This window comes from Erinaceus europaeus, chromosome 15, assembly GCF_950295315.1.
Source record: "Erinaceus europaeus chromosome 15, mEriEur2.1, whole genome shotgun sequence".
Lineage (NCBI taxonomy): Eukaryota > Metazoa > Chordata > Mammalia > Eulipotyphla > Erinaceidae > Erinaceus > Erinaceus europaeus.
This window is the reverse complement of record NC_080176.1, coordinates 73,743,520-73,756,425: the sequence shown is the minus strand read 5'-3', so window position 1 is coordinate 73,756,425 and position 12,906 is coordinate 73,743,520. Positions and strand designations below refer to the sequence as shown.

General features: G+C 46.0%; 1 protein-coding gene across 1 annotated transcript in view; it reads left to right on the top strand.

Annotated features, from left to right (window-relative positions):
* Positions 1 to 12,906, top strand: part of ALPK2 (alpha kinase 2) — a 149,761-nt gene that overhangs the window by 94,027 nt on the left and 42,828 nt on the right. The gene's annotated exons all lie outside the window — the stretch shown is intronic.

The following is a 12,906-nucleotide window of genomic DNA, read 5'->3' as shown; positions in this document are numbered from 1 at the left end:
ATGATGTTGGCTGTAGGTTTGCTATATATAGACTCCACTAACTTGAAGAATTTTCCATCTATTCCCATTTTTTGTAGTGTTTTGATCATAAAGGGACGTTGTATTTTGTTAAAGGCCTTCTCTGCATCTATTGATATGATCATGTGGTTTTTTGTCATGCTTTTATTGATGTGGTGGATCACGTTGATTGATTTACATATATTAAATCAACTTTGCATCCCTGGGATAAATTTCACTTGGTCATGATGAACAATCTTTTTAATATACTGCTGTATCTGGTTGGCTAGAATTTTGTTCAGTATTTTTGTATCTATGTTCATCAGAGATATTGGTCTGTAGTTTTCTTTTTTGGCTGTGTCCCTGTCTGCTTTTATCAAAGTGCTGTTATCAAAGTGATGCTGGCTTCATAGAAGCTGGAAGGGAGTGTTCCAGTGTCTTCAATATTCTGGAAGACTTTTAAAAGTAGAGGTATTGGTTCTTCTTTGAAGGTTTTATAGAATTCATTTGTAAAACCATCTGGTCCAGGACTTTTATTTTTGGGAAGAGTTTTGATAACTGTTTCAATTTCATTAGCTGTGATGGGCCTGTTCATGTTATCTAGTTCCTCTTTATTTAATTTTGGAAGTTCATAGGTATCTAGGAAATCGTCCATTTCTTCCAGGTTCTCTAGCTTGGTGGCATATAGTTGTTCATAGAAGTCTCGCATGATACATTGAATTTCTGTGGTGTCTGTTGTGATATCTCCTCTTTCATTTACGTTCTGATTTATTTGGGTCTTCTCCCTTTTTTTGTTTTGTGAATCTGGCTAAAGATTTGTTGATTTTGTTCACTCTTTTGAAGAACCAACATTTACTTTTGTTGATCTTTTGATCTACTGTTTTCTGGAGTTCATCTATTTTGTTAACCTGTTCTGATACTGTTTTATATTGTTCAGCTAGTTGTGTTCTTAGCTCAGCTATTTCAGCTTTCAGCTCTCTAATAACCTTGAGATAATTAGTGATTTCTTCCAGAGTCTCATTGGTTGTTTCTGCATTTCTGATGAAAATTCTTTCAAACTCTTAAGTCACTCCAGTGATTAGTTCTTTAACTAGTGTTTGGATGTTGACCTCATTATTTTGTGCTTCACCCTTTGGGGGGCTTTTAGCTGGACTCTTGTCCTGGTTCATTTCTCCAAAATTTCTTCTTGTTGGTTTAACCATTTTATATAGTATGTTATGAGGTCCCTCTCTCAGTACTTTTCAAATTACTTATCACTCTTGCCTGGATTGATTTGTGTCTAAATAAGGTAATTAAAGGATTCACAGTTGTGGAAACTGACAGTTGTTTCAATATTATTTTAATCCCTGAGTTAGAGCACAGTATCTTAAAAGCCTCTTTTGTTCTTTTTCTTCCCTGTAGGCTATGGAAACCTGAGGGATTTTAAACTATAAGTAGGATTTTTAGCTTAATCCCTCTCTCCAGACCAAGAGATAAAGCAGGGTGGGGGAGAGATAATCCAGTGGTTATGCAAAGAGACTCTCACAGTCCCACTGCTAGGCTACAGAGGTATAAATCTTCTCCTTGTTAGTTCTCTGCCCCCTTGTGTCAGCACAGGGCCTCCCCCTCACCTCCCCAACCCCACTGCTCCAGATTCTGAGGGCAGTAGCAATGGAGATTCACAGTTGCATTTGGTGAGTTTTAGGGGAGTCCTCTCCTCCCTTCAGCCGTCTTTTTGTTGGTGAAGCAGACTGGAGGTGGTGTCTCAACTGGTAAACTGCCAGACTGTTACCAGCCATTTAATCTCTCCCTAGGCTCTTCTCTGTTCATGAGCCACAGGTGTTTGCACTCACTGGTTATTTGGTGGGGTTCCTGAAGTCGTTCTAGTCCTGTCTTGTGGTCCCAGGTGGTCTCCTTTGATATTCCTAGTTGACCTGGGAGAGGAGAGGAGAGAACCACAGCTGCTGCTGCTCTGTAGCCCTGCCCCCCCCGGAAGTCTTATTTTTATTTTTTTTATCTTTAGTTATTGGATAGAGACAGCCAAAAACCAAGAGGGAAGAGGGTGATAGAGAGGGAGAGAGACAGAGAGACACTTGCAGCACTGCTTCACCACTTGAAAAACTTTCCCCCTGCAGGTGGGAACCAGGGGCTTGAACCTGGGTCCTTGTGCATTGTAATATGTGCGCTCAACCAGGTGTGCCACTACCTAACCCCCCACATGAGACGTTCTAAGGCCATGCCTACATCTATTTTAAAAAAAAATTTTTTTTCATTGCCACCAGGGTTATCACTGGGGCTTGGTACCAGCTCTACAAATCCACTGTTCCTTGTTGTCATTTTTTTCCTCCCCCCTTTCTATTTTATTTAATAAAACAGAGAGAGGGTGAGATTGAGAGGCGAGGGAGAAGATAGAAAAGGAGAGAGAGACCTGCAGACCTACTTCACCACTTGTGAATCTTCCCCCCCCCCTGCAGGTAGGGAGTGGGGGCTTGATTCTGGATACTTGTAAATGATAAATGTGTGCACTTAATCTGGTATAGTCTCCCTCAAGCCTCTGTCTAAGCTATTACTACTTCCTTATGTGTCCTTTACTCTTTCCTCTTAGTGACAGAACAAAAAAAAGCAAAGAATCCTGGTCACAGAAGTTATGGTCTCAAGTATTCCCTGTGGAACTGGGGTCCAAAGCCTCTTGGCCCTAATCTTTCCCTAACACAAGGATTTCTTTCCACACAAGAGCAGGAGGGAAGGACAGAGGGACTCACATTAACAGAAACTGAGACTAAAATGAATTGGGATACCAGGGAGCCCCCAGAAGCTGCAGAGGACAAACACTTTCCCAAGAGCAATGAGTGGGGCAGGATCTGGATGCCTTGGTTTCCTTCCAGAACTAAGGGAATAAACCAGTGCGTTGCAAGTTACCTGGTGGGTGGACATTTGCTTCCTCGTCACTAGAAACTGATGAAGTGGTGTGCAGAATTATCAGAAAACCCTTTTTGTGTTCCCAAACAAAATGCTGCTTCCAGAACCTTCTTTTGGAGCTCTGGGGACCCAGGATGACTTGGGAGTGATGAGGTCAGGGTTGGGCAGGACAGAGAAAAGCAAGCAGATGGAAAGAAATAGGAGGTTGGTTCAGCAGGATGATAATCTTGAGTGCTGGGCCTTGTTGAGAGAGCAGTTTTGCAAATTCTTTTTTAATCTCTGTAGTATTAGACATCAAGAGTGAGTATATGAGGTGGAGAGGAGGCCAGGGGACAAGAGAGACATGTATGTCATGAGGTCAGGCCAAAGTGAAGCTGGGAGATAGTAGACCCTCAAAAGTATGTCCCTTACCATGTGTGAAGCCCTGGATCTGAGTCCTGGCACCATGTCGAAACAACATGGAAACTGCACTGGTTTTGGAGTGGTATGTCCTTTTCTTCTGTTTTGGTCTCTCTCTGTGTGTCCTTCTCTCTCTGTCTTGGTTTTTGGAGTCTCTCTCTCTCTCTCTCTCTATCTCTCTATCTCTCTCTTATGGGGCATAGGACAGGTATTATCCTCCCCCAAGTGTGTGACTCAGACACCAGCTTCCAGAAAATCAGGATGTGAGTGAGCAGTACTAAGGGCTGGAACATTCCCCAAAGCAGCGTCTTGTTACTGGGTCAGAGGCAGACTTAGAGGGAAACCTTTGTTTTTCTCTGTTCACCTACCAAAGCCTTACACTCAGCTGGGAGCTCGTGACAAAGAGGATCAGCTCAAGAGAAAACAGAGGGGTGGCATTTACTCATCTGACAGACGGTGCCTGTGGATTTTCAAAATGCTGTCAGTACACGTATCACTACAGGATGGCTTTCACTGTCCTAGTTCAAACCACTGCTCTGAACCACAGCGTTGTCTGTCTTCCTTGGTTCAAAGAGTACTTCCCCGACAACTTCAGCTTCCCAGAAGCTTCCTTGTGAATCACTCCCTTTTTCTTCCATGTATAAGAGGAAAGGTAATTTTGACAGATGTAGCAAATGAGGTCTCTGAATTTCTAATCAGTGGCTTCCTCCACCCCACTCCCTATCCTGCCTTTGGTACCTTTCATCTTGAAAGTGTAGGTGTTTAAAACTGGACCTTTCAGCAGCCAGTAAGTGGAGCAGAGAGGACTTATATGCCTGAGGCCCTGATTCTATTTTGGGTGCCACAAATGGCAAAGGAGAGAAGTATCTCTCTGTCTCTTATTTAAATAAATCTTTTTTAAAAAATAAATAAACCCAGCCACTCAGATGAATGTTGTACTTTTACAGTTCTGAGCCTGTTGACTGGGACATCTTGACACTTAGTGTAGTGCCTAGTGCCTATGTCTTCTGGGTGCCACAGTCTTGAAATCTGAACCAAGGATACTTAAAAGAAGAGAAGCTTCTTGCTTCTCCAAAAATAATGAAGGACTTCAGCGTAGATCTGAAGAAGACCAAGGCAAGCCAAACACCAAGCTATAAATGATGAAGAATTATAATTCAGCAGACAGTACATATTGCCCAAGCAGATCAGTGTCTCCACAGAGGCAGAAAATGAGAATGGAAACAGGTGCCATCTTGGCTAGATGTTCACTCACTTGACCAAGTTTTTGAGCTCTTGCCATGGACACAGCAGCATGGTGAGCAAGATGGAGCCTGTCTTCCTTCTCCTGGGTCTTACGGTCCAAAGACATTGGTTTCTCCTGCTGAACAAAGCTGTGTCTGAAGTCACCTGGAACTGAACCCCTCAGGGGCTGTTTTCTGCTGAGCAGGAAGTCAAACCTGAGAACATAAGCTGCCCCGCTTATTACCCACCAGAAGACACATAGGACACACCAGGGACTCTTCACACCCCATGCTCATATGTTTACTTCAGTCTTGGTAAGGTCACTTGGCAATAGGTGACCTGCCTGGTATTTATGTTTGTATTCAAATTTCCCAAGCCCTACAGAGCATTACTGCTGACCCTCAGAAGTCACTCTGTAGAGGCACAGCAGGAATGTAGTAACCACATCTGTTGTTTCCTGGCTCTAAAAGTGACTCAAACTTGCCTGGTGTATTGTCTTACTGTCAGTGCAGTACGGTAAGTGCCACTACCCTAGTTTTGATTTCTCTCACATGTTCTAGAAACCGTGAAGAGACATACAGTATGACACACACTTTAAGTCTTTCAGCGACTGTTATCCAGTCTAAAATTTGCAAGGACGTTAATATTGCCACGGCACTCATCCCATGGCTCAGAACCTGCAGCAGGAACTCTGTAGGTCCTGGGGTTCCCAAGGATGGCATGGATGGGCACCCAGGGGGACTCTGGAAGCCGTCTGGAATGATATGCAAAGTTGTGTGGGTCAAATAAGATTTTTCTAGAAAGAAGACACCATTAACATTGAGCACTGGGCAAAAGGCTCAATGTGGTTGGGGGATAATGACCACCAGTCTTTTTTTCTGTTGATTTTTTAAATTGTATTTGCTTATTTAGTGATAAAGATATATATATATATATATATATATATATATATATATATATATATATATATGGAGAGAGAAAAAAAAAAACACTAGCACTGTTCAGTTCTGATTTATGGTAGTGTTGAGGATTGAACCTAGGACCTCAGAGCCTCAGGCATGAAAGTTAGGGTTAGGATTACCAGGCCTCCAATGTATTCTTCCCCTTCCCTTCCCCTCCCTCCCCAGAGTCCTTTGCTTTTGTGCAATATACCATGTCCAGTCCATGTTTCATTTTGTGTTTTCCCTCCCAGTCCCTATTTTGTTAAGTCCCGCTAACAAGTGAAGTCATTTGGTATTTGTCCTTCTCTTTCTTGGCTTATCTCATGGAAATCTTTTGCAGAACCATTATGCTATTTCCCCAGCCCCTTCTGTTGATTTTTGTTGAGTTGTGTCTGCACGATTTGCTGCAGGTCTCTTGTGTGACCGATAAGGTGCTTTACTTCTCACAGGGAGGACGGAAAGACAGCACTGAGGAGACAGGACTAGAACTCAGATCCAAAGCTCCAGGGAGGCCCTTCCCACATCTCTGTCCTACCTCTCTCTCCAAGAGTCCTTCTGGTTTCTTCTGGCAACATCCTGTGTCCGTTCCCCCAGCAGCTGCATGGTAGATAGACAGGGTTGGCTCTCCAAACCTTACGGGGCAAAGAAGACCCAGTTCCAAGTGGAAGGGGGCGGGGTCTAAGCCCCAGGTTCGTGTTTGTGTTGTTTACATGGTGACAAGTCATGGGACACCAAAGCCTATGGGACTGCACACCACCCTCCAACTTCCCACTGTCTTAAGAAAGAGATAACCTCAGAGGGTCTTCTTGGCCACCTAAGGTTTGGAGAGCCAACCCTCTGTATTTCCCAAGAAATCAGGCCAGATTGTAGCACCAGTTAGCAGGTGTCTCCCAGTAGGGCATAGGAGGAAGAAGAGGTAGTCAAGTTGCATGATGGGGTGGGGGGTTGGGGATTCAGGTATTTGCCACCGGGGTTGTCACTGGGACTCAGTACCTGCGTGATTCCACCATTCCCAGTGGTCATTTTTCCTTTTTTAGATAGTGAATGAAAGATAGGGAGAGATAAGGAGGGTGAAAGAGAGAGGGAAGACACCCCGCAGCACTGTCTTATCACTTGTGAAGCTTCCCCTATTCAGGTGGACACCAGGAGCTTGAACCCTGGTCCTCACACCTGGTAACAGGTGCACTCTACCAAGTGAACTACTGCCCGGCTTCAGGATGAAAGATTGTAGAAGAGTATCCTCCACTTTGGCATTATTTTAACATTTACTTGAACCTTTAAGCGAAGTTCCTTTCTGGGCAACCTGGTAGCTCCTAAAAATAAACCCGAGTTCCTGGCATATTCGAGTCTGCCTTTAAGCTTGCTTTAGCCAGGGAGTGGGCTATTTTGGGTCACACAGCCCCAGGTGGTATGGATTTTACCTATTGGGTGGCAATGACCGATGAGCCAGTGACACTGCTGTGCCCACAGTGAAGGCTCAGCTGCAGATGCTAAAAGGGAGTTAGCCATGAGTGAGTCTGGGCATGGGGAAACCCATTTACAGATTCCTAGGGCCACGAGGGCACAGGGCAGATGTGGAGGCAATGGTGGGAGGAAGGAAGGAAGGAAGGAAGGAAGGAAGGAAGGAAGGGAGGGAGGGAGGGAGGGAGAATGAATTGCTATTTGCAGCAAGTTCAGAGAAGGAGAAAAGAATATTCAACACAAAAGAGGAAATAGAAAAAGAAAATTATTCCACTGGAGGGCACATGGCCAGATGGGAGCATTTTCCCACTGAAGCCAGGAACTGGTTGGCTTGTCTCCCTTGGGCCTGTGGTGGTTGACTTTGGCCTTTAGAACCTTGGACTCTCCTGGATGAACCATCTTCTCACATTTCCCTATTCCTCCTCCCCCTGCTCCACTTCAAGTTCACCTTGTCTCAGGCCCTTTTGATCCTTTGGTATTCAGACCAGCCCCTTGGCTTCCCAGAAAAGAAACACACCTCCTGCCCTTGGTGGCACTGTCCTTTGCACTCATCCCTGCCCCCAAGGTACCCAGTCCCTCCAGAAGGGCATGGGGAGAGAACCTCACATGCCTCTCACTTCGCCCTCCAGCCTCTTGAATCCATTAGGAATGCTCTGAGCTGCAGCAAAACAAACAGCCAATGGGCGGTGGCCTCATACCAAAAATGTTCATTGTGTATTTCACAGGAAATCTGGAAATAGGAGATCACGGCATTGTTCCAGCAGTTCAGAATGCCAGCAAGATCTTGAGGCCTTTCTCCACCAGCCTCAGCATGCTGGCTTTCCATTCCTGTGTTGAGCTCCCATGACTGGGATGTTGCTGGTAGAGTAGAGGCTGGAGGTACACTGCATGAAGAAGAAAGGGTGTCCGCTATGTGTATGTCTTATGTAAGGAAAGCAAAGCTTCCCTAGAAGCTCCTGAGTGGACTCCCCCTTCAGTCTCATTAGCCAGATCCTGCCCCTTGCTCCATAGAGGGCTGAGGGAGTATTTGGTTTTGTAGACATTCTTGAAGGTGATGGCAATGGACTAAGTAGGCTCACGATGCTGTTGATGGTCACGATGGTCAATCAGCTAAGTCTACTTGAATCAGGAGAGAAGTGTCCACAACTGCACTGAAATAGCCAAGAAATATCTAAGCACTAGTATGCCTAATGTAAGAGCCAACCCCCCCCCAACCCCCTTGATAGGGATTGACAGAAATTGAGAGGGGTGGGAGAGATAGAGTTGGAGAGAAAGAGAGACACCTGCAGCACTACACCAATTGTGAAGCTTCCCCCTGCAGGTGGGGACTGGGGGCTTGAATTTAGGACCTTGCACATGGATGTGTGTGTGCTCCACCAAGTGCACCACCACCTGGACCCATGAGAGCTTCTCTTGGTGTTCTTGGACTGCAGGGATCTCATTCACCAAGCTAAGGAGGAGAATTCAGTGGTGACTCCCTTCCTCACCCAGAGCAGTGCTATTAGAAAAATGCCCTTTGCCAGGTTACTAGCCTGTCAGGAAGTGTTCTGGATCTGCCCTGTGTACATCTTATCTCTTCCACTGGATTGTGAGTTATTTGAGAACAGGGAGCTCACCTCACACCACCTTCCATTGTCATTGAGTCACATTAGTATTGTTTGCTTTGCAGGTATGCGGGACACTCTTGTGAATGAGGAGGAGGCTCACCCTCAACTTCACAGGATGGACACACAGGGGTCAAATACCTTTCTTCAGGGGCCTGTGGTAGCCACCCACAGGAAGGAACCCTTTTGGAAGGGGCTGCAGAGGAAAACAGTTGTTTTTAGACTCGCAGGCAGGTTTGCAGGCAGGTTTGGAGACTTGTTGAATAGCAAGGGTGGGAAAACGCTGTGCAAGCAGAGTGTACGTTTTCAAGCCGGGAGGTGCTTTCACAAACAAGCTGGGGAGTGTTACTAAATTTGGGTTCCCCTTTGCCCTCCTTGCACACATTCATGCCTCTGTGAAGTCACTCAGCCAGATTCAGCGAGCGCCTACTGTGTGCTGGGCTGTGAAAACACAGTCACCCTGCTCTGAGGCTTGGGAGAACCAGGACAAAAACAAGCTCTTTTGGATAGTGTGCTGCTTTGCCACATGGCATTGAAGGGAGCTTTGGTTCTGTAGTTTCTTTTACTTTTCTTCTCTGCTTCTATCTGTCTAAATAAACATATCTAACATATATCCAAAATATAAAAAATAAATAAATGGCAACAAGTAAAATCAAGGGAGCCAGGCGGTGACACACCAGGTTAAGTGCACATACTATGAAGCACAAGGACCCACCAAGGATCCCAGTTTGAGCCCCCCGCTCTCCACCTTCAAGGGGATTGCTTCTCAAGTGCAGGTTTCTATCTTTCTCTCACCTATCACCCCCTCTGCTCTCAATTCCTCTCTATCCCTATCCAATTTAAAAAAAGAAAATGGAGGGAGTCGGGCAGTAATGCAGCGGGTTAAGCGCAGGTGGCGCTAAGCGCAAGAACTGGCATAAGGATCCCAGTTCAAGCCCCCAGCTCCCCACCTGCAGGGGAGAGGGGAGTCACTTCACAGGTGGTGAAGCATATCTGCAGGTGTCTGTCTTTCTCTCCCCCTCTCTTCCCTTCCTTTCTCCATTTCTCTCTGTCCTACCCAACAACAATGATATCACTAATAACTACAACAATAAAAAAGAAAAAAGAAAAAGGAAAGAAATGGTCACCAAGAGCAGTGGATTCAGAGTGCCCTTGCAATAACCCTGGAGGGAAAAAAAAAAAAAGTAAAAACAAGTGCCATGCTGCCTTCAGTAAGGACCATTCTAGTCTTAGTTGCCAAATGTCCGGAGGTTCTAGGTTTTGATGAAGGGGAATTCCCAGGTCTTTAGCTTTACCCTGTTAGGAAAGCCAGGTGGGGCAGAGTGGGCTAGGAGTCCTGCTTCTCCCATTGACGGTGGGGCCCTGGGGGACATTTCAAGCCTCTAAATGCTAGTAACCCCATTGTTGGTTCTCAGAAGCTGGCCCTTGAGCTTGAAGTACAGCAGCGGTTGTGAGGATAACACTCCACACCCTTTTTCTTGTTCTAAATCAAGTGTGGTGGGAAGCTTTCTTAGCAGAAGGATATGGAAGGATGGTGCAGGTAGAAAGGCATCCAGGTCATTTCCAGCAAGGGGATCGGGGTACAGGGGTATTTGGTTATCAACAGAACTTGCTTAGAACATGGTCTGCAATTATGTAGCCTTGGCATCACTGTGGCATCCCGAGGTGAGTTCCCTTTGTAAGCTCCCCAGTTCCCCAACCCCCATGAAATTGTACCTTCTGGCTCTACCTTCTCACTGAGATCTGAGTTGCTTCTAGATTGTTCTTGGCACTCACATATCTATCCTCAGCCACCCTTCTTTAACCCTCTGTGTTCTTTCTAGCTCCTAGTAGAACCCAGACAGTTCAGTTCACCAGGAAAGGAGAGATGATGTGTTTCTGACTTATCTGAGTTGTTTGCCATAATTTTGGTTTCTTTCTTTACCAGTCAGAGAAGCTTCCCTGAAACCCCAAGCATATATCTTTACCCCATGGGCTGCTCCATTTCCCCTGAGCCCAAGTCACTTCTTTCTTTTCACAAAGAGCCTGGGAAACCAGTGCTGGTGAGCACCTGGCACCTGGCACCTGGCAGCTGGCAGGATGGTGTTGACATGCATGTGGTTAGTCATAGAGGAAGAGAATGAGGGTCAGGCAGGCCAGAGAGGTGGCTTGGGGTCACACAGGCAAGGTTAGGTTAAACCAGGCCAAATGGCCAGCCCTCTGAATTCACATCTACACTTCATGCTTGACTCCTGCCCTGCCCCCTCTATTCCTCTCCTGAATCAGGATGATTCCCCTGTTTAGCAGGACCCTCTGAGCTCAGCACTCTGAGAAGACTGAACAGTAGGAGGATTCGCTAGAGTTCTTTCACAATGACTTCACCAAGAGATCTAAAAGAAAGGTCTGACTCACCCAGAAGGTGTGAGCCTGTGGTTTCCCTCTCTCTAGGCTGGCCTCTGAATGGGCCCTGTGGGGCCTGCCCTGGTGGCCGAAGGTGCTGGAAGCCTGGACCAGAGGGCACTGTGGATCAAGGCTCACTTAGAGAGAGCCATGCTGGTCAGAGAGGCTCTGCATCAGCAGCGGACCGATTGTGCTTGTGACTGCCTGAGGACAACACCCCAAAGCCAACCATCTGTGGAAGTGATGCTGGTGCTCCCCTGGCGCCTAGAGCAGAATTGGCATGGAATCCGTGCTCAGTACTGGCTGGTGGACAAGTATGCAACCTTAAGGATGGGCCAGCAAAAGAGCTCACTTGGACAGCATTCTGCTTTGCTGTGTGTGGGACCCAGGTTCGAATCTGGCTCCTATTGCACCAGAGGGAATATCAGTGCTGTAGTCTCTCTCTTTTTCTCTCTCTTTCCCCTTACTTTGTCTCTGCTTGCTTCTATCTGAAAAAGTCATCTTGGTGCAGTTAGGCCACAATGATGACCAGAAGGAGGAAGAAGAGGAAGAGGAAGCTGAAGAAGAGGAGGGGTGGAAACAACAGACAAAAAACTATAAACTCAAGGACTTGCCATGAGTCTTTACATGTGGAGTTTCACTAAAGCGCTTTGCTTCATATTTAAGATATGTTTATTTCTTTTTTCATAGGTATAGATGTTTTTAAAAACTTTATTTTTGAGAGAGAGAAATTGAGAGAGGAGGGGAAGGCTGAGAGGGAGAGAGAGACAGAGACACACCTGCAGCCCTGCTTTACCACTTGTGAACCTTTCTCCCTGAAGGTGGGGCCCAGGAGCTGGAACTTGGGTCCTTGTGCTTTGCAATGCATGTGCTTAACCAGATGTGCCACTACCCATCCCAAGATGTGTTTATTTAATGTGATATATGTATGTGTGTGTATATAGGTGGGGGGGAGACAGGAGACCACTGTTTCAGCATATGCATTGCCAGGGATCAAGCTGGGAATCTTACTCTGTTCTCTGCCCTCTAAGTTGCCCAGCCCCCTTTAGGACACATAATAGTAGAATTTTTTCTTTCTTTTCATTTTTTTCCTTTTATTTTTTTATTTATAAAAAGGAAACATTGAAAAACCATAGGATAAGAGGGGTACAACTCGACATAATTCCCACCACCAGATCTCTGTATCCCATCCCCTCCCCTGATAGCTTTCCTATTCTTTAACCCTCTGGGAATATGGACCCAAGGTCATTGTGGGATGCAGAAGGTAGAAGGTCTGGCTTCTGTAATTGCTTCTCCGCTGAACATGGGTATTGACAGGTCAATTTATCCTCCCAGACTGCCTCTCTCTTTCCCTAGTGGGGAAGGGTTCTGGAGAATCAGAGTTCCAGGACACATTTGGTGGGGTTGTCTGTCCAGGGAAGTCTGGTTGGCATCATGCTAGCATCTGGAACCTGTGGCTGAAAAGAGAGTTAACATACAAAGCTCCACCATTCCCAGAGGCCTTTTTTTTTTTTAATTTCTCTTCTACAGCACCACTCCACCGCTCATGAAGCTTCCCCCTGCAGTGCTTCCATATAATGGCCCGGGCCTCGAACCTGGGTCCTTGTGCTCTACTGAGTGAGCCACCTGCTGGCCTCTGAAAGTAAGATTTTGCTTCAGAAGCAAGACAGGGGAGAAGTAAATAGACCTTCATAGCAACCTAACTAGATGACGGTTTGATACCAGGGCTGTTATGATGTGAGTCAATGACCACGCCCACCCTAAGGAAGACAGTGCCCCGTGGATCACGCTTGCTGCTGTGAGTTTTTCCCAGGTTGTAGTTGTCTGTTGACATATCAGTGAACAGTAAGGGGTGGGGAATGGCCCAGTAAGTCACACAAGGGCTCTTTAACTGGAGCCCTTCAGGGAAATTATCCAGTACCCTGGGGAGAATTCCACACATGGCAGCTACTTCATCAATGTCATTGGCTCTGAGCATACTGTGATGATGGCAAGATCTTAAA